At 37.3% G+C, this 23,116-nt stretch overlaps 1 protein-coding gene and 1 pseudogene across 1 annotated transcript in view; one reads left to right on the forward strand and one right to left on the reverse strand.

Annotated features, from left to right (window-relative positions):
* Positions 1–23,116, forward strand: part of UMAD1 (UBAP1-MVB12-associated (UMA) domain containing 1) — a 182,270-nt gene that overhangs the window by 48,618 nt on the left and 110,536 nt on the right. The window lies entirely within an intron of this gene.
* On the reverse strand, positions 17,516–18,291 carry LOC107541707 (5-azacytidine-induced protein 2 pseudogene; annotated as a pseudogene).

The raw sequence follows: 23,116 nt of genomic DNA on the forward strand, positions 1-23,116 counted from the left end.
TTAGCCCAGCCAGGCGTGGCTCAGCGGTTGAACATCGACCTAGGATCCAGGCGATCGGAGTTCGATTCTCGGTCGGGGCACATACCCGGGTTGTGGGCTTGATCAATGACTCTCTCATCATTGATGTTTCTATTTCTCTCTCCGTCTCCTTTCCTCTCTCTGAAATCAATAAAGAGATACATAAAAAGAAAAAAAAATAATAATTAAGGTAGAAGCAAAAAATAATGAACTAGGAAATAAAAGGAACAATAAATCCTAACGTTGATCTGTGAAAAAAGACTAAGGAGGAAAATAGCAAAGCCAACAATATTAAATGGAAAAACAACGTAACAACAAATATCCCAGAAATGAATTTGTGTTATTTTCATCAGTTTGTAGTGTTACATATTTTTTTATTTTTTTGAGGATAAATCCTATTTTGGTGGATATTTATGTCCATTTAACTTCTTAGTACGTTAGGGTCTGGACAACTTGGGAGACAGATCTCCTACTGATATTTCAGCATCTCAAGCTCTGTAAGCCCTGGCCGTAGCCTGTTTGTGGGCTTCTGTAGTTCCATACCAAGAGTAACTATTACTTTTTAAAACAAGGTGAGGGTAACTCTGTATTGTTTTGTCTCAATTTCATAACTTTCTGACGGCATATATGTGACATCTCAAATATTTGTTTTTGTAAGAAAACTGTTGTTTCATTGTTATGAATTCTATTAACTTTGACGTTTGATTTTTACTTTTTTTATACACTTTATTCTTCTTCTGTATTTCTTTGTTTTCTGGATGATTTCGTTGTTCCTAGTCACCATGTAGCTTAATAAAGTTTTACCTAGACTTAGTGATGAAAGTGTGTTATATGTTACATAAAGGACAAAAAGCAGTAGGAAGTGAAAAAGTGTAAAATTGATCTGAAATCTTTCATAGTAGGGCAGAATAAGACAAGACTGTAGTATTTGAGTTAAATTGAAAGCGTGATCATTGAAGTTGTTTTGGACACTAGTAGTTGGTAAAAAAAAAAGGAGAATCCTGTTTAAATTAACTTTGAGAAATGCTTAGCTCAAAATGGTTAAAGAGCCAGGCCGGGTGTGGTTCAGCGGTTGAGCATCGACCTAGGATCCAGGTGATCGCGGTTCGATTCCCGGTCAGGGCACATCCCAGGTTTCGGGCTCGATCCCCAGTGGGGGACGTGCAGGAGGCAGCCGATCAATGACTCTCATCCTTGATGTTTCTCTCTCTCTCTCCCTCTCCCTTCCTCTCTCTGAAATCAATAAAGATATATTTTTTTAAAAATGGTTAAAGATGTTTCCCAGGAACTTTTTAACCTTCAATTACTATATCTTGAAAATATCTAATTTTGGTTTATAATATTCAGCAAGTCCCAAACTGCCTTAAAACTCCTTTTTCTCATGGAGGATCTTGCAAAACGGAATAATCTATTGAACCCACATTAATTAAAATACTACTGAGAATAACTTTTAGAAAGTTATCATTAATTGTTTAAAATTTCAGAAAATCCTGGAATTACACATTTTGAAATCTTTAATTAAAAAGTTTTACATCATTAAAGTTAATTAACTTGTATTAATTAATAACAATGCCTAATATTTGCCCAGTGCTTTCAGAGCACAATGACATATCTGATTTCATTTTGTCTTCAAAACAGCCCTGTGCTATTGTTGGTTGGCTACTGAGTCCTGGAATCATTAAAGTCTCAAGTTAAACATGGCTGTTCTTTAAATGCTGCTGGAAATTCCATTCAGGAATTTTAACTTTGTTCCTGAAATCCTGTCCATCTTACTGATTCATTGAAGTAATACATTAGATGAAGCATTTTTTTTCTTTTGGTTAAAGAAAGAACAGTAGTCGAATTAATTAAAATTTTACCTGTTTATGTTAGCATTTTCAGGTTCTCCTATGCTGCTTATAGTTTTGTGGATGGTCAGCATTAGCTGTTTTAGTTTGACTGGTAGAGTTCTGATTGTCAGACTTCATTATTAATAAAAAGATATTTTATGTATCAAGATGGAAAAATGTTTTCATGAAAAATTAGTTCTGTTTCACTAAGAAAAATTTATATTTAAAAATTATGATTGACATCCATTATTTAATTACATATACACTAACCAGATTTCTCTAGAAACCTTTATTTAAAAACGTGAAATAAGAATTAGAAATAGAGGGTTGGTCCTTAACAAAGATTTGGAGAGTAAATATTTTTCTTGAATATCCTCCAAATCCTTTGCTTCCTTTTGAGCCTCTTTTATCCATTATTTTGGAAAAGAGGGTTCCCATTTTTTTTTTTCCAAGAAAAGTGTACAAGGGAAGTGCTAACTGACCTTCCCTTAAATGCTTTGCGGACTGACCGATATTCTCCAGCTTTCTATGGAGCCCTGGGCGTCGGCGGGGAGCTGTTCTCTGGTACGCAGGCTGCTGCTCCCCCCGAGAGCGAGCGCTGTGCTGTCCAAGTGTCACACTCTGCTCCTAAATCTGTATATCGTCACTGTAATTGCACAACTTAATTTTAAAAATATATCAATATAAAAAGGGAGTAACTGCCCTAGCCTGTGTTGATCAGTGGTTAGAGCATCAGCCCTCCGACCGAAGGGTCCTGGGTTCGATTTCAGCCAAGGGCACGTCCGTACCTCAGTTGCAGGCTCAATCCCGGCCCCGTTGGGACACATGCAGGAGGCAACCAATCGATGCCTCTCTCTCACATCGATGTTTCTCTCTCTCTCCCTTCCATTCTCTCTGAAAAGCAATGGAAAAAATATCCTTGGGCTAGGATTAAAAAAAAAAAAAAAAATGGGAGTAACTATTTCTACCAAAAAGAAAGAAAAAGAATCTAGGGATCTGCATCAGGCTGATTTTCAAATGTCTTTTAAGTTCTCACCGGCTTCAAAACATTTGGAGATCGTGTGCAATTAATTATATTCTGAGTTTATGTAAGAAGGGCTCAGAACTCTAATTGGGTGGCTCTATTGCACATAAAGGCCTCCGCCCAAAATGTCTTATGACGAGCTATAAGGTAGTTAAAGTGACAGATCTTACCAGATATTATTTTTAGCCCTTGCTTATGCTGTCTTTTTATTGATAATGACAATTTTATTGCAGTCAGTTATACCAGATAGTTGAAACAGATGTCCAAAATGATGACACAGAAAAGCAGAGCATGAGGCAATATAGTAAAAAAATAAAGTAAAAAAAAAAGATTTAAAAAAAAGATGGAATTACAGTTGCCTTAGGCAGCAGTGCAACTAGAACTAAAAAATTACAGCTTTTCGTTATAGTCAAATCCACAAATCCTAGAACTTTAGAAAAATATGCATTATACATTTTTTAGTTTTTACCAGATGGACTCTAAATTATTTATAGACTTTCCCTCCATTAATATGTACCTTCGGGATAGGAACACTTGAAAATAAACCTACCTGAAATGACTGCTTCCTGTTCTGAGGGCCTTAAAGAAAGTGACCTAAAAGCCATAGTTTTGTATTGAATGTAAAGTTCTTGCTCTAACCTGTGAATCAGAAGATTTTTCCATTGTTCAGACGAGATATATATATGTTTTAAAAAAAGAGTTTTGAGTTTTAACTTGAGAAAAAAGTATAAGAACTGGCAGTCATATAAAATAGATAACATCAAACATTTTAAAAATAGTATAGTGATAGCATAGAGTAAAACTTCCCCTTAAGGCATTTAGTAAACTTTGATGAAAACTATGACTTAAGAATATCCCGAATTACAAGGAGATACTAAAGAACATAGTTTGTTGTTGTGTATGTGTTTTTAATGATCTCAGACAAAGTGAAAACTTTTGTCAGTTAGTAACAGTAATGTATGGTAAACAATGAGTCACAGTTTTGTTTTTTAAATGAAATTATGGATGATACAGAAACCATACAGGTTGTCACAGAAAAGGATGGATCTAAATGCAAAGAGGAGGCCCTGGCCAGTTTGCTCAGTGGTTAGAGCATCAGCCTGTAGACTGAAGGGGTCCCTGGTTTGATTCCGGCCAAGGGCAAGTACCCCAGTTGCACGCTCGATCCCCGGCCCCGGTCTGGGCTCGTGCAGGAGGCAACCAGCTGATGTCTTTTTCTCTCTCCCCCTTCCACTCTCTCTGAAAAGCAATGAAAAAAATATCGTCAGGTGAGGATTAAAAAATAATAATAATAAATAAATATGAAGAGGAGGAGGGGATAAGAGCAATCTAGAGCCCAAATTACTCATGTCATGGTTACAGATGCCCTAGAAATAGTTTTATGTTGTATTGAGTAATAGCCTGAATCTACATTCAGTAACATAATACAGGAAGGAACAATGCTGGGAAAAATTGTATTTCTTCTAAGTAAGTTCAATTTATTCACTTTATTAAGTGGATATAATTTATTTGTTTTGAATGAAAACAATGTTTAGGGCATTCATTTTTTAAATGATTTCCTGTCAAACTGGATTTTTATTAAATGACATGGTTCCAATCACACTGGATAAGATAGACTCTATTATATTTAATTCTTCCTTTTTTTTCATTTTAGGGCATCAAAGAGTGTTTGTAAAACAACTTATATTTTGAACAAATAAAATAAATGTTAAATAAAAAAGAAATTAATTGATAATTGTGTGGTTTGAGAACTGTGGTTTGGATGAGAGCGTGAGATTGAAATTTTGACCTAAAGATTTTGTTTAAATATCACCACTGCTATGTATGCTTAAGTTTATAGGTGGCTATAAATAATTGTCAGATTAACATCTCTGTCATATGAAAGCCTTTTTGGAGAATTGCCTATTAATTAAACTTGATGTTTAACGATCACTTTAGAATAGTAAGCAGAAGAACTGAATATACTGTAGATTCTATTTATCATAATGGTGTAGCTTTAGATGTTAGGAAAATCCAGTGTTTAGAATAAACACAGTGATTCATTATTTGAGCAGTGTTGAAGAGCCTGTTGTAACAGAATGTTTATTAATTTCATACTTTTGTTTAATAAACAAGTTATAAATTTCAGATCAGATAATGAAGTAAAACTGGCATCATTCATTTGGGCAGGAGAAATATTGCAGAACCGAGTGATTTTTTCCAAATAATGTTGTTGACTATAATTTGAATGTATTATCTTTATCCCTGAAGGCATTTTGAAATATATTGATGTGAATTTCTTATAATATACCTTATTTTAATCACAGAACTATTGTAATATTTCTAATGTTTTATGTCATACATACATGATGCTATATGTGTGGTGAGGGTCTGGGTTTGGTTGTCTATTGTGGTTTATCACTGTATTCCAAGCACTTGTGTGAAATGAATGAATTATTAAGAAACAGGAGAGTAGAAATGTATAATCGAAATTTTAAAATGTATACCTTCAAAAATCATACTTTAAAGTTGCTTTGGAGAAAAGTTATTTTGAAGAAAAAAACTATCTGCCTCCAAAAAATTGAAATAAAAGCTTAAAAAGTTAAGGCTATTTAGAAATACGTTAGTGTTTTACTACTCTTCATTATTGTCTACATCCAAAAATATCCTCTTGAAACTTCTTTTCTGATTAGCTTCTGTGGCTCTGAGGATGCTAGGATTTTATTTCTTCTTTTGTTTTTAAAGTTCTTCTGATTTACCTCATCTTTTTGTATAGATATCATTTTTGACACAAGGCATTTATTAAATATGGACAGTAACAAGCAGTAAAAAACTGCCTGAGATAGGCAGAAACCTGTTTTTCCCCCTCTAACTCTCAGGAGCAATATCAGCATAAGTTTTATTTTAATTTACAGATTAATTTGAAAAGAAACCTCTTTAAATTATGACTCAATGATTGTAAGGCGAAGCTGGGGAAATCTATTTTTTTAAAGCTTCAAGTCAAGTTTAAAGGCCTGATTTTGATTAATTTCCGTAGAATTTCCCAGTATGTTTAATTCGAAGCAGGGAGAAAATGGAAATATTTTAAAATATATATAAAAAAATATCTTTGGAGATGTCATAACTTTGGTGTTTTTTTTAAATTTTTTTTTTTTTTTTTTAAGAACAGTTTTTTCCTGCCTTTTTGTTAAGATTCAGTGATGACTTAGCTAAAAACGCCTTTGGGATGGATTCAGAAGATCCAAAAGACACAGTGATGAAATGTGCTTAGCAAGCTGTAGTGGAGGGTCACAAATGTGTGATTCTGAAGTCTCTTCTGTTTGAAGCCAATTTTCAGAGTCTTGAATTCCATCCAGCGTGTAGTACGCTGCAAATGGAGAGCCTGAACTGGAGCAGTGTAATTAGGGTAAGCCATCGCATCTGCACTTGTATCGCAGCGACTGAATTTGAAACCAGCTGCAAAATGGTGACTAATCTTTCTGGCAGGGCCGCGGGAGAGCGCGGGACAATGAGCCCGCTCAGCCTCGGACGCGTTTCTCCAGCGCCTCCGAGCAGGTGACGGTGGTGATGCAATCTGATTATACTTTCCAGTGCATTCTAACCACTGTCAATAGTTGAGTCTCGCAAGGGCTTTCACAAAAGACTGCCAACCAACTATCTGTTTTTTTCAGATAGTTTCAGCTATAGAAGGCCATGGCAAGTAATATATTTTTTTCACCTTAATAACTATAGTACTTTATAGTACCTTATAATCTTACATTTGAGAGGTTTTCATTCATTTTTACATGTGAAATGAAGATGAGAAATAATAATGTGGAAAGAAGAAAGTACTTGAACTTGGAGCTCTTATTCAGAATTGCTCATGACTGCTTAGACTGATCAGTCAAAATAATTGAGCTGCCCAGACTGCTTAATTCTGCACACAGTCTGTACAGAATTAAGAGAGACGGCGAGTCAGTGGGCTGGGACGCGCTTCAGTGGTGCCTAACCTCTCCGTATGCGGAGATGCACCTCCCTAGCCATGTAACCTGCCCTGACGAGGTGATATTTAACAGTGTCTTGAACATTAGAGGTGTTTAATAAATACTCAGTTTGACTTGGACTTGAGCCTTTATTTTTCATCTTTAAAGGCAATAATAGTTTCTTCTAGTGCAGCACAGGGGGGTACGGTGAGGCTGAATAAAGCCATCTGTTTAAGAAGGGATGTCATCTTTGGGAAGAAATGTGGCAGGACCTAAAATGCAGTTAGAAGTTTTATTTCAAATGAGTAATTCGGAAATAGAATGTTTAGAAATTGCTTGCTAATCTTAAGTTTAAATATTAAAAAAAGATATAGGTTGCAGTAAAGGACATGAACTCCACAAGACCATTAAAATAGAACTGGCAAATTATATACCCCTGAGACTAAAGGGGGAAAGGGGGTGTAAAACTCTTACTTGGTGATACTCAGACTTAGTGTATATTAGAATCGTTTTGGACGCTTGTCAGAAGAGCATATGCCTGGGCCTCATCCCCACCAATTCTGATTTTGTAGGCTTGGAGTGGGTCCCAGGCACCTGTGATTTTAATCATCTCCCTCCCTAGCCCTCTCACTTAATGATTTTGATACACACCAAAATTTGAGAAACTCTAACTCAGACAACTGTAGTATTGTAATATAAACTAAGTGTAAGTATACTACTATAGTGTAGACTGCTAAGCTTCCTAATTTACAAGCAGAAGAAAAATTTTCATTGCCATTAGGAGAAATAAACTTTTCACATGGTAATTATAAAAAGACATTTTTTAAAAAACCGTAATCATTGTGTTCAATTGTGATTTTTTAGAAGAAGCCAATATCTTTTTTCATGTATATTTTTTAACCTTTTAATATAAATAAAGGGCATTTTACTGAAGAACTAAAAGCCTTCAGTTAAGTGAATTGAGTGCAAGTATGATGCCTTCCAGTAATCTGAATTTGTAGAAAAGGAGTATTTAGATTCCTGGAGGAATACGTGGTTAGCATGTGTTGTGGGTTGACTTGTGCCCCCCTAAAACGTATGTTTAAAACTAACCTCCAGCCCAGCTGGCGAGGCTTAGTGATTGAGCATCTACCTATGAACTAGGAGGTTTGATTCCCGGTCAGGGCACATGCCCAGGTTTTGGGCTCGATCCCCAGTAAGGGGCGTGCAGGAGACAGCCGATCAATGACCCTCTCTCATCATTGATGTTTCTATCTTTCTCTCCCTTTTCCTTCCTCTCTCTGAAATCAATAGAAACATATTTTAAAAAAACATGAAACTAGCTTTCAGTACCTGTGAATGTAACCTTATTTGGAAATATAGAGTCTTTGCAGATGTAAGCGAGTTAATGAGGTCATACTCATTACAGTGACTGGTGTCCTTATAAGAAGAGGGAAACTTGGATGCAGATATACAAACATAGGAGAGAAGGACATTTGATGAGAGGCAGAGGTTGGAGTGATGCTGCTACAAACCAGAGAGCACCAAGTATTGCCAGCACCCACCAGAAACTAGGAAGAGGCAAGGAAGAGCTAGAGACTTCAGAGAGACCTTGGCCCTGCTGACACCTGATTTAAGGCTTCTAGCTTCCAGATTTGTGAGAGAATAAATTTCTATTATTTTAATCTACTAAGTTTGTGGTACTTTTTAAAATATATATTGTTTTATTATTTTTAAAGAGAGGAAGCGAGAGGGGGAGAGAGAGAGAGAGACATTGATGTGACAGCGGAACATCGATCGGCTGCCTCCTACAAGCCCCTACTGGGGATCGAGCCTGCAACCCTGGCACATGCCCTGACCAGGTATTTAACCGGCAACCATTCGGGGCACAGGACAACACCCAGCCACCGAGACACATTGGACAGGGCAAAATTTGTGGTACTTTTTAATGGCAGTCCTAGGAAACTAATACAGCATGTGAGTATCTCTTATTTTGATTGTTGACCAAGACTAGATAGAAGAAAAATGTTAAAGTTTCTTTTCTCACATATTCTGTATGTATAGAGGTTTATGTGCTTTGGACCTGCCATTGTGGGCAAGTTGGAATTCTGTTTGTAATGTCAAGGAGCTTGTCTGGTACTCTTATCAAATGAAACCCTTTTACCTCTATATGTGTACAAGCCACAGGGGTTTCTGCCATTAAAACCCAGTTTTTCCATAAAAAGAAGCTCATGTATTTGAGTACTAAATGATGGTGTCCAAGATTTCACCTGTGTGGTGTGGAAGAGACTTGTCATCAGTACGAGCTGCTCACCTTCATGGTCCCCCACTAGAATGAAAATTCCCTTCTGTCTCAGAGAAGATCTCTGCAGTGTCCATGAATCAGTCTCCTCCTCTCTCTGCTCTTTTGTGACTGCCCATGAGGAATTTGGCTACTGTTTTTTCCTTGGAGCTCCCCGTCCAAACCTGTTTTCCTCCATTGATCCAGTTTCCAACTCTTGGCACCTCTATTCTGTTGTAAAATGTCATGGCGAAGAGCACCAGCTTAAAGCCAATTGCACTGATATGTGTTCAGATATGTATGCACATCCAGAGTTGCTTTTTTTGAGGAATAATTTGGCCTTAACTATCCCTTCAGCCACCTCTGCATAGAGATAGAGCACCTCTACCTGGAAAAATCTTGGCTCTGGTACTTCTCTTAGAGGACAACAGGCAAGTCATTTAATCTCTTTGAGTGTCAATTTTCTCTTTTATAAAATTGGGATTATAAAACCTATCTTAGAGTTTGATGCATGGGTTAAATGAGTTATGGGTTATGTCCCATGGGTTAATGGGTTATGTCCATATCTGACATAAAGGAAGCACTCAAGAAATGGTATATCTGGCTTCTATAAGAATAGTACCAAGATTTCATCAGCCTTTTCACTATGTCCATATATGCATTCATTCATTCATTCATTCATTCATTCAACAGCATTTATTGTGGGCCTACCTTATGCCAGTGACTTTGCTAGGCACTGGGAATCAGTGGTGATTAAGGTAGATACTGTCTGCCTTCATGGAAGTGATGGTCCAGTTGGAGAGACAGACATTAATTATACAGTCACCCAAATAAGTGTAAAACTATAGCGTTGATATGTGTCATGAGAGCAGATGACCGAATGTGGAAGTTTGAGGAAGCCTTCCCTAAGTAAGTAACATTTGAACTGATAGTGGAAACATGTATAAGAGTTAACTGGAGAGGGGAGGGAGGTGAGAGGGTTCCAGGCTGAGGGCAACAGCAGATCATAATGTCCCTTTGGTGGAGGGCACACAGTACCTTTGGTGAATTAGAAAAAGGCTCTTGGTCTGATGGGCAGAGAGCAGGAGGGAGTGGGGAACTTGATGAGGCCGTGGAGTTGGGCAGCCCCAGGTCACGTTAGACTTTGCAGCCCTGACAATGTCTTTATCTCAAGGGAAGTGGAAGCCGTTGATGAACATTAAGCTGTGGGTGAGAGTGGCAGGAACAAGGAAGGGTTTGAAAATATGCTCCTCCGTTTTCTCCCTTTAATTGAGAGGATTATGCCTCTCAGCTGCTGCTACTCATCCTCACACGCTTGGGACTTCTCTGATCAGGGTTGTCACCCTGCTGCCACCCTGCCACTTCAGTCTCTTTCTTTCCCACCTCATTAATAGTAATAAGCACACCGTCTTCGGAGCTTCATAGCACCCGCCATCCTCCACTCGCTCTAGAGTGAGCCCCAGACTTCTTAGGGCCCTTTGCCTTCGCTCTTTCCCTTTCGCAGCTCCTGTGGTCAGACTGGGCGACTCTAACACCCGTGATGTGCTCTAGCCAACGCTCTAACCTCAATCCCTCTCTCTCCAAAGACTTCCTTTGCCAACGATTTTTTACCTTTTCCACTCTAGCGATTCTCTGCTGTGGCCTTGCTCTAGGTAATATAACCACTCAGAATCATGCTTCCTCTGAAATGTTAAATCTTTAGCCCAGAAATCCTGTTCTCAGAGTCAGATCTTCTCTCTTTCATGCCACTCCTCCCGCGTGTTCATCTAACTCATGGACAGCTTTTATGTGCCCAGTCTCTCATCGCTCCCTGACTTCTGTTCCTATCCAGCCTGGAGCCTGTGGTCAGTCAGGGCAGTGCTGTGAGATCAGGCCTCTCAATTATTTTGGTCCCTGCCAGTTTTCAATTCTGGAAAAACCCAACCTTTCCCTTTTATGCCTCTGCTCCCGTGCTACTAAGTGTTCGTGGAGAAAATCATAATTATGTTTATGGGGACTATAATGCATTGTTGCTTTCTTGTTACCTGAGCTGTCAGCTCTCCTTTCCTTTTTCATCAGCTTTGTCTTAACAGCGTGGATACCAGCTTTGCACACTGGGATCACTTGGGGGTGTTCTAAAAAATACCAGTGCCTTGGTTCCACCCCTAGGGATTCTGATGTAAATGACTTTCAAATACTCCCCAGGGGGTTCTAATGTACAGCTGAGGTTGAGAACCACTGCGTCGCCATGCCCAGAGGCTGATGGACATGTCCCCTTCTTGAGCTTTCTGCCAGCCCTCACTTGAAGCAGATGATTTTGTCCTATCGAATAATTCTTCCTTTTTCTACCTTTACTTACTTTTAATAGTATCCCAACTTGCCTAGTTCATTCCTTTTTTAGAATAAAAATAAATTGCTTACATCCTAATATTTGATCCCTTCAAAGGGCACACTGGGCGTTAGTCTTTTTCTGCTACTCCACCCCTGATCTGAGCTAGGTGACCCGAATGGTTAGCTTTAAAAGCAGGCATGTACTGATAGGCATATGTTTTTCTCTTAAAAACAAAATTTGGGGAAATGAAACAAACTCAAGTTTAAGCAATATTCAGTACAATATTGAAAGATGATTTTAAAGCAAATAATATTTGATGAAATACATTGAGAAGCGATATCTGAAAGGTGGTTGGGAGAGGGGCAGCAGTGGGAGTGGGGCTTTGCATGTTACACTAAAATTGCTCAACTTTGATTTTCAAATGCTTTGAAAGTGTTTTTCTTCTGAGTGGAAGAAAATGATCGAATATATGTTTTAAGGATAGAACTATGGTAGCAGTATGTATGGAGCATGGTCTGTGGAGAAACGAGTTTGGGACACAAAGACATTCGGGAGTCATCTGCAATGGTTGATGCAAAAAATGCAAAAAATGATGACATCCTGGGCTAGTGTTGCAGGGGAGATGAAAGGGGGAAAACAGCTTCTAGAGATATTTTTAGGGATAGAATCAAGAAGATTGGGTCATTTTACATTTCAGAGTATTAATTAGGTCAAAGACTCATAGATATATAATGTGCTCATAGTAATTAACCCAAAAGTCTTTGCTAAATTGCCTATTTATTTATAAGCTACCTGTTTTAGTCCATTTGGGTGCTATACCCATAAACCAGGTGGCTTATAAACAACAGAAATATATTTATCTCTGTTCTGGGAGCTAGGAAGTCCATGAGCAAGGTGCTGTCAGATTTGGTGTCTGGCAAGAGCCCACTTCTGATTTACAGAAGGGTGTCTTCTAGATGTGTCCTCACTGGAGGAAGAGATGAGGAATCTCTCTGGGATCTCTGTTACAAAGACACTAATTCCATATATGAAAGCTCTACTATTATGACCCAATCACCTTACAAAGGTCCCGCATCTAAATACCATCACCTTAGGGGTTAGGGTTTTAACATAAGAATTTTGGGGGGACACAAACATTTAGTTTATAGCACTGCCCAATAAAAGAGACTTTATTGAAAAAACCCCCACAAACTTTAAAGAATACAAATATCTTCTCTGGAATGTAATGTTTGACCAAATTTGAAATATGCTAATTTGATTACTGTTGAAGAATGTTTTTATGGTCTATTAAAATGTATGAAAGAAGCCTTTAGTATAAAAATATCATAATCAGAAATGTAGTGGGAGAGTTTGGACTATGGGCAGAAATTGGATTTGCAATTTGGCTTGTACCCTAACTGACCTGGTGATCTTGGGCAAGTTGCTTAGTGTTGCTAAGCTTCATTTTCCATATCTGTAAAATGGAGAAAGAGGATCCATCTCATAGGATTGAGAGGAATATCTGAGATAAATATTAGCTATTATTATTTTGTGTTATATAGTCAATTTTAGAGAAATATTCTTATAGCCTCTGCTTGGCTTACTTGCTATAGCCATTGAGATTCACTACTATATTGTTTAGTAAACAAATGCAATGAGCAATTCATGTCCCTTTTAAGAAAATATTTATTGACTGAGCATTTGTGACCTGATATGTTTGACTCTTGAAAACATAAAAAAGTTGATTCTCCCATGAAGTTCCAGTTGAGCATCCCTCCCCCACCGAAATTTATGTATTGTCCTTAACTGCTTTAGTCAATAAATTCTGCAAAGAGAAAAAAAGTAGGCAGAATAGTAAAGTGGAAAGGGAAACAATTATTTTTTCCCCAGATCTTCTATTTTCCAGACTTCCTATTTCCAGTACTTCCATGAGTAGCTTCTTTTTTGTTGATTACCGATGTCCTAGTTATTTTTTGCTGTGTAATAAACTACACAAACTTAGTGGCATAAAACAATAATAATGTTATTATCTCTCATATTTCTGTGGGTTAACTGTTCTTAGCTGGGCAGTTCTTGGTTGTGCTCTTTCATGTGGTTATAATCAGGTGTTGGCTGGAGTCGCTGTCATTACAAAGCTCGGCTGGGCTTGATGTCCAGAGTAGACGACTCACATGGTTGTCAGTTGATGCTGGTTCAGGCTAAGGCTGTGAAAAAGAATACTTCTTATAGCCCCTCTCATAAAGTCGTGGGTGGGTTCTAAGGGTCAGCAATCAGGGGTGCAGAAAGTATAAGCTGCCAGGTCATTTCAGAGCTACACCCAGAACTGGTACAAGCCTCACTCCCCCCATGTTCCATTGGTCAAAGTAGCACCAAGGTGTTCCCAGATTCAAGGGTGTCGGAAAGGCAACACCAGCTCTGACTGGGGAAATGATGCTAAGGAACACGTGATGGGAGATACTGTGGCCAGCTTTAGAAAATAAAGTTTGTCACAATCGGTGAGAAGGGGAAAGGTAGAGAAGAAAGTACAGAAGCTACCAATATTCTTATCACATTAAAATATTAATAAACTTTTTATTTTGGAATAATTTTAGATTTATAGAAAAATTGTACAGTGTTTGTTTTTTTATATCTTTCATTCACATTTTACATAGCATGGTAGATTTGTTAGAAATAAGAAATTACCATTGGTATAATTCTATTAACTAAACCACAGACTTTATCCGTATTTTTCCAGTTTTTCCACTAACGTCCTTTTTTGTATACCAGGATTGAATCCAGGATATTGCATTGTCTCTAGCCACCTTCTATTTTAACACATTAACCAATTTCTCTCATACTAATTTTTCTCTTTTCATAACCTATTAGGAAATATTTTACTTTTGAATATGCATCTTTATAAATAGTAATATTTTTAAAAATATGGACTTTGTCACTTGGAGAATTAGTGACTTCTAAAATATATCTTAGTCTTTTTAGGATGCTGTGGGATGTTTTCAAATGAGTTGGTATTAGTCTCCTAACATGGGAAAAAGAATACAATTTCTAATAGAAATATGTAACAGCATAGCCATTTTGGGTGCTTTTAAAATTTCCATGTTAACTTTAAGCCTTAATCTTTGTTGTATTCGTGACAGAAAAAAAATTAAAATGACTTAAATCAATGTGAATAAGACTTTAACATTGCCGTTTAAATTTATAGACTTCAACATAATCACCATTTTTTGGTGATCCAACTTTCAGTCTGATTTTCCACCTCATTGAAAACATTCTCCAGCTGCTGCCGAGTGATTTCATAAATTGCATTCATGATCCTGGCTCGGGGTTCCTTTAAAGAATGTGGTCTGGATGAATACACAGCAGTTTTAACAGAGACCCATAAAATATAGTTCAGTGGGATAGGTCAAGTTTAAAGTTGCACAAGGATTTCATAAACACCCTGAGTAGATGGGCACTAAAACTTTGAATGTGTTATATGGAAAAACCTTATAAAGGATGGCAGTGTTCCAAGCGTAGATTAAGTTGGTCATCTATGAAACAATTCCTACTACTGATGGTTCTTAATAGTACCACCTGCTAGCTCTTTCATATTAAATTGTGTGAAATAACACATTCTGTAAACTGATGAACTGCTTATTTATTTAATAAATCCATCAATGAAAGAAACTTCTGTCATAAGAAATGGAGTTATTTATTAGACCCAAAAGGTCTTAAGCCAGAAATGTCAGGCATTTTTGTGGACAAAGAGTGTTATAATCTGGCATTGTTTTTTAAAAACAGCAGCAAGTAACACGCCATACCCAGTTGGTGTGTTTGTCTTGCGTCTGGCAGGAAGCCCAGAATCTCTGAGTAGTCAGCTGAATGCCACTCTAAACCTCAGAAAGACATCAGTGATCTTGGTATATAGTTCTGAAGATGCCACTAGGCTATAAGTGTGCACTGAAGACCAACACTTTGGTGCTTCATGGATGCATTTCCTTTGTCAATTTTTATTTTGGTTTAGTGGGAATGTCTTTTGCCCAGCCATGTTAGTTGGCATCCTAGGAAACAAAGCCAACCAATCTAAACTTCATATCCCTAAATTGAAATTGCGGTCCCCTTGTTAGAAATGGCATTGCTTATGTTTTGAAATTAATACGGTCACATGAAATGGATGGTAGGCAGAAGACATTAGCAATGTGTGGTAATTATGCTTACACAGGCTGGTCTGTTGCCAGACATTGTGCAGAATGAATCACAGGCAGTTTTTACTACTAGCCGGTCATGTCAATTGAAGTTAGATACTCTGCTAAAATACCTCAGTAGTGTTCAACTCTGTCACTGAACCTTTCTTTAAATCTTTTATTAACACACGAGTTGTTTATACTTATGTGTTTCATATGCTAAACATGCTCCATTTGTATTAGTAGCTTGGAACTATCTTGGCTCTAGATACCACACACCAAAACAGATTTCCCACTTATTGGTAAAATTATAGATTTCTTTCACACATAATAAGACTATTTCTCATTAGAGAAGAATATATGAGTATGATTTCTTGTTCTCTTAGGTAATCCTGGACTTTTAATTTCCTTGCCTTTCTCAAAGGATTATAATCACCACTTTCGTTTTTTGTTATAATTAAGAATTAGCAGTGTATGCTTTAATTCTCAAGTATAGAGTAATTCTTTCCCACCTTTAAAAGCATTTTTTTTGGATCCACGTTATTATTATCACAGTTATTCTGAAGTTCCTGTAGGGCTGTAAGCTTAAATTAGAACATTCCTTTTGAGATCTCGCCCCTAGTTCTGCACTTGGCCTATTTCTGCGAGCTGTTAGCTCAGAGTCTCAGAGCTGAGTCCACTGGAGTGTGATTTCAGGAACGCGAGGTCATATTAAACTGCTAGGTTCCTCCTTGTGTGGATGCAAATCTTTTCTCAGTTCCCAGAAATTCTCTGCTTCCTGTGTCTTGGGGTCATAGCTAACCTTTGTCTATTATTGTTAAGATTTTTAATTTGAACGAAATAACCCTTAAGAAGTTCATGGCTATAGAAAGCTTATGCTTTTGAAATTATCTTCTCTACTTAATTAAGCTATATTTTGGTGCTTTTACTTACCAGAGTTAAATCTCCCTCCTTACTCATCTTTCACCTAAATAAATTAGATTTACTCTTACTTTATGGAAGAGCAGAGAATTGTTACTGTACATTTGCGGTTTCATCATAAATACTCAAGATTGTGAGGAATGGTTAAAATGAAGCCCTTTACCCTCCATGCTGAAACCAAATGTCTAGTCTAAAAGGTTTTTATGATCTTGCCCATTTTCCATTCTCCCCCTGAAAATGAAACAGTTATCTATTATTTCCATTACTTTATATTACCACCTTATGATATATTTGATCTTTGAAGCCAAATGAAATGCCAACTAACTTAATTTTTCCATTTCAAAAGCAATGTTTTGAATCCCAAATGCATTAACTAAAAATGCTTTGCAATCTCCCCCAATGTTCAGGAAATATCTAAGGCCTAAGGCTGATATTGAAAAGCATTTTCATTCCATTTGAATTGTATTGTGTAGTAAATATAATATTATTCAGTGTTTTACTTATACTCCTGAAAGTGTGCTTAATAAATATATGTGAACAGGGTGGTGTTATTTTACTATTTTCTATCATGGAACACTTGGGTTTCATAGAACCTGTGGTGTAAAAAATTTTCCCAAACACATCAGATAAATTACTATTTAATAGACAATGATTTGTCCGTGAAGAGTGATTATGCCTTAAATGAATATTGTTGCAAGGTCAAAGAGAAAAGTTGACATTGGGTGATTGATAGCATATTGCTCTACAGGGCAGATATTGTAGCTAGAAATAACCCATCAAGGTACCAGATTTGAAGGAAAGAGTATAATCTAAAGGTAATTTTTAAATATGCAAATATATTGTACCTTGAAATTATATATATGTATACACATGTGTATATGTGTATACATATATGTGTGTGTGTGTGTGTGTGTGTGTGTGTGTGTATGTATATATATATATACTGAAGACTTCTGCAAACTTTTATTCCACATCTACTTTTAGTTTGTTATATACATTTCTTGCAGAACCACTGAGGATCCAATGTGCATGTCTCATCTCCAGATATTAACTCCTATGTGGATAGTCTTGACTATGTTAATTGAAAAGTTTTACCCCTAGTTTCCCCAAAGGCCGCCTTACTCAATTTAGGAGGACTTTGGAACACCCACGAATTATCTACCATAGAAATTTTGCTATAGTAGTTGTAGTCCTGGAAGATTATGCCATCATTAGGAATGGATCTCCCATTATCTGTCCATGACTGGAGAACTGCTTTCTCTGATTAAATCTTTATCAGGGGAGCTGTGGTACTTATTACAAAGAACTTTGGTATTTGGTGAGAGAGAGAGTTATCTTTTGAACGTTGCAGTAAAATGCATCAGACGGATTTTTGTTTTGTCTTTCCCAGTGACTTCAACACATTCTTTTGGGACAAAAGCTTCCCTGATTGCAGTTGGAGTTTTCCGTGTGCTTAGTACTCAGTTCCAGATATAAATTAAGTCCCAGATATAAATTAGTCATTTCTCTACTCAGTTCCCAGTATGAATGTTACATGTTAAGACTTGAAAAGCTTGGTCTTTGGAGCTGTCTGCTGTTCAGATCCTCTTCCTGAGACTGAACCCTTTGGATTTTTGCAGCTCAGTTTTGAGGTCACTATATTTCTTCTGGTTAAGTTCCACCTCTTGTGCTAAACCATGGATCTGTAGGTCCCAGCTCCATTTTTCCACCTCCTAGTGTGATGAAGGTGGATTTAAACCCTTCTTCACCTGTTGAGTTTCTGCCTCTGCTCTTAGATGGAGGAGTTCTACATATACAGATTGCATCTGTTCATGCAGTCCTTTCAAAGACTCAGTTGTTTTTATTCATTATTACATGGTACTCTCCGAATTATCTTATTGATGCAGGCCTTCTGATTCCATGGTAGCCCTTATTGTTTTCATGTCACAGAACATGTGTGTCTAATGGAGTTCCTATAAATGTTTCTTCCAAATACTTTAGTCTTTCTTTTTGAAAAAAATTTCTGTTGAATTTATTGGGGTGACACTGGTTAATAAAATTATATAGGTTTCCAGTGTACAGTTCTATAATACATCATCTGTAAGAGCTGTTTCATCGAATCCTAAGATCCTTCGTTAATGTCTTCATATAGAGTAACAGGGCCAAATACGAAGCAACAGCCTCATTTCTCAATGTGTTGAGATGGGAGTCGCTGTGTCTACAGAGCATTGCCATAATTCAGAAGGCAGATGTCATTCTCTACCAATGCATCCAGGATGGCTGGAGCCAGGCTGCCAGCGGCCGGCCACTTTCCAGTCCCCCGTGTCGGAAGCAGACTGGGGTGGTCAGAGGTAACCAGGCCTCGGGCTTCCCCACGGATCCCACTGTTTCTCCAGCCACAGCAGCTGCTCTCTCCCTTAGCGCGTTTCTTTCCTTGGGTTGGGCCATGCCCCTGCCCACCTGGCTCTTTTCGTTACATTTTGAGAATCCTGTAGCCTTTTGGAGAGAAAGGAGCTAAGCTTACAAAAATATATATACTTATTGCATGTTAATTTTAGGGAAAACCCCATTGTCTGAGTGAGTCAGACATCTGGATCTGAGTCTCAGTTCTGCTGCTCACCAGCTGGGGTTTTGGTGACTTAATTAACCTCTCTGGGCTTCAGTGTCCTCAGCTGTGAAAGGAGAGGATGAATGACAGTCTCAGTAGGGCTGCTGACCTCATAACATGTGAAATTTGCTGCCCAGGGCTGGGCATGCGATGGGTGCTCACTCACCAGCAGCTTCTCCTCCTCTCCAGCAGAAAGCTGAGGCTTCTCTCCACCCAACCCCACCCAGTTCTTAAACTGGGGTTTTGTTTTGTTCTGTTCATTATTTAACCTCCAGAGCAAATAATGTTTAGTCACATTGTGGGATCAAAAGCCTGGAGAAAACCAACTACCATCATGATATAGGCGAAACACAAAATCAATAGGAAATAGCAGTATTATTTGATTCATTGCACCTGTGGCAGTTTGATTTATTTATTTTGGTGACACACCAGTGGCTGTACTATTCTTCTAATGTGTACACTGAGATTTATAAAGTGTTAATTGCACCTATATTTTCATCTATCAAAAAATGGTTGTTTTTGCTTTGTTTAGCTGTGTTTGCCGCATTTTTCCCCTTGAAGCTTGGTGTATTGTCTTTATATGGAGAGTAATTTAAGAGAGTGTGGAATGTGGGCAAATAGCATAATAAATAGCTTTTATTAGCCAAATTTTAAGATAAAATGTAGAGACAACATAATATAAGGCTGGTACATTTGCTTCTTTTTAAGTAATCCTGAATATTTTTCTTGAAATGAAGTCTGTTTCCTTGACTTTGCCTCCCATCTCTTTTGCATGCTCCAAATAAATATCTATGGATTTGACTTACAGAACTCATCTTGGGGTTTAATCTAGATTTTCCTTCCTGAACTGTGCTTCCCTGAATGGTCATTTGGATACATAGAGGATTGTAATTATTTTGAATTGATAAAAGGGCCTATAGAATATTAAACAATAGTTAGCTATTGAAGGAATTAATCCAGTTTCTTAAAGATGTTTAACATATGACCAAGACCTAGTATAGGCATTGGAAAAATTTACTGTGCTTTATGAAAATTTTCCAGTATGGGATCTGACTTGCTGAACTTGAAAACGAAACAAACAAAACAGAAGCTTGTTTTCCCTGTGCTCATAGTGCCAAAAACTAAATCATTGCTGAAATCATCAAGTCATAAAATTTAAATCATCTCTATTTGAGTTGGACCTTGGGTGGTATTTGATCACTAAACACTGGTTCAAGCAGGACCTGGTGATATTTAATGGACTATTGTTCAAGGTCAGTTGACACTAGGTTTTTGCATCAATATTAAAGTATTGCACAATAATATGGATGTGTAAAAACTTCCATTAAGCAATGAACATAAATGAACTTTATTTGTCCTTGTAAGCAAGCATGCTATGGTTTATGGTTACATAACCAAATAGTGTGCATCAGAATATTTTCTTGCACTAGCTTTACTGCTAATTTGCCCTTTTTCTGAACTTAGGGCTGCGACTACCTAATGATAGCACATGTAAGCATTTCTTTATGTGCTTTTCCTGCTTTCATCTTTTCTGCCGCTCAGATCCCCCAGCCTTTCTCCTGTCTGGGATGGTGCTGATGCTCAAAAATGGCACTGCGTTTACCCTGGACACTAGAGTGCCAGCGCCGCTTTTACATCTTTCACGTGCACTTACCTTGACGTGGCCGCATTTGGAATTAGATTGTAGTTGGAGAAGGTTGAGCCTTTGGTGTCTGGGTCGATGTTCTCAGGTGAGATAGATAATGGAAGAAGCAAATAAAAAAGAGAGGGTAGAGGGGCTGAGATCCTGTAGTTTGGCTTCCTGAAAGAACTGGCAGAAACTTTAGGAAAAACGGTAAGAAATCATTTTTACTTTTTAGCACCATTACCCAGGCACAATATCCGAACAAGTTACAAACTTTTAAAATAAATAAAATATTTTAGATGTTGCTTAATTGTTACATAAATATGCCTTAAGAAGCCTAGGTTAATGTATTTTTAAAGGAGGCAATTAGCATAGTTGGTTAAAATATCAAACTTTTAATTTGCTAGATCACAGACTGGACCGTGTAAATACTTAGTAATGAACATGGCCATCAGCAGGCATCTGAGGTTTAATCACACGGTCAGTTTATGTCTCACTGTCTTTACCTTGCCTGGTCCCTGTGAAATGCACCATATTGTCTGTAACTTCCTGTAACCTCAGGTGAGATTTGGTATTTTTTCTTGTTCCTAACAACCACCCTTTTCATGTAGTGCTCAACAAAATACAATTGACTCTTGAACAGCACAGCTTTGAACTGTGTGGGTCCACGTGTATGCAGATTTTTTTTCAATAAATATATAGTCAGCCCTCTGTGGGTTTCACATCTGTGGATTCAGCCAACCTCTGATGGTAAACAGTATTTTAGACTTGAGGCTGGGAATCCATGGATGCAGAGGGCTTACTGTAGGCATTGTCCTATGCCATTTTGCATAAGAGATTCGAGCATCCATGAGGGGCCTGGAAGCCATCCTCCAGGGATACCAGGGATGACTATAGTTAAGTTTTGGGGGAGTCAAAAGTTGTACACAGATTTTCAACTACACGGGGTAGGCGCCCCTAACCTAACCCTGGTGTTGTTCAGGGGTTAACTGTGAAACAGTCCTTTGTAATGAGCAACAGTAGCTCAACAGTAGCTTATTTCTTTGGAATAATTGATTATTTACTTTTATGCAGAGGGTTTTAACCTCTTTACCTTTGCTGTCTAAAAATGGTCAGAAAGATTTTCAAAACTTAAATTCTTCAAGATCTGTTTTTCTCAAGAAAGCTGATTAGTGTTCCTAATGAGATAGCAAATCAAGGAATAAATTTAGAAAATCTGGAAATGTATATTAGGATTAAAAGCACTTAGTTTTTCTTGAAATATGTATGTAAAAAATGGAAACTGAATTTATACAAACCAAGGTAATTCATGATCTTCAGAGAAATGATAGGATTTGTAAATATTTGGAATGATGATGAATTCATGGAGAGTGGAAGAAATGACCCAGCTTGCCATTGACTAGTTAGAGAAACTTAGAAAGATGTTCAGATCCTATTTGTGTCTACACAGGAGGTCACAGGAAGGTTAAGCAGGACCAGCCTGGAGAGAAATAAGTAAGCTTCGTAGGTCCTATGTCAATGGGGAAAATAGGAAGGCAGCTTAAATAAGTTGAGACTGTTAAGCATCTAATTACCATATGGTGAACCCCTGTTTTTACCTTAAATAGGAGCATAATTATTAAAAGTTCTTGAAACCCTGGAATTGCACCTACTTTCAAGGCATGAGGCAGATTTGAAATTCTGAGCAGCAGGCTAAAACTTCCATTTGAAAACTGATCAGTAGCAAATTTTAATATGAAACAACAGAGAAATTCCATTATTTGGTTCAGACCTGTATTTTGTTTTGCATCTACCTTAGTGGATTCATGACTATCCTTTGTGATAACAACCTTAAAAGGGTAGTTATTCTCTATCCCCACCCAAAAATATTTGCAAGATTGCTTTTAAGTCCCCCAAATCCACACAAATTACCTAAATTTTCCTTTAAACTATTATAAATTGAGCTTTAAACTACTTCTTATAAGATTGATGTTTTCTATCCACAGCTTAAAATATTTGTCCTAAATTATTCCAAATTTTAAGTTGGTATTGCCTTTGTTGTAGAAATCTGAAATTCTAGATTTTTGAAATTTGGTGAACAAGTTCAAGTAGGTCATACCTTGCATAATAGTTTATAACAGTATATACTCTTGAAATCTGCCTTTCACATTACCCTTTCCATCCTGAAGAGTCATAACCCTTTTTATAGTTTACCACCTACAGCAATCAATAGATTCCGGAATCATTTTATTTTCTTTGGACTTTATCCAGCATCCACTTATGTCTTAACATGTAACTACCAGGAATTAAAGACAATTTGAGAGCAGAAATATGCTTAAAGTTTTCCTCACCTTATATTGAAATCAGGAATTCGTTGTTTCTGTAAATCCCCATCAAAGCCTAACTTTTAAGACTAATTTTTTTTTTGCACTCCATTCACTTGATGGAAACATTAATTAAGCTAATAGCATGGCAGTGTCTCC

This window comes from Miniopterus natalensis, chromosome 10, assembly GCF_054644295.1.
Source record: "Miniopterus natalensis isolate mMinNat1 chromosome 10, mMinNat1.hap1, whole genome shotgun sequence".
In the NCBI taxonomy this organism is placed as follows: domain Eukaryota; kingdom Metazoa; phylum Chordata; class Mammalia; order Chiroptera; family Miniopteridae; genus Miniopterus; species Miniopterus natalensis.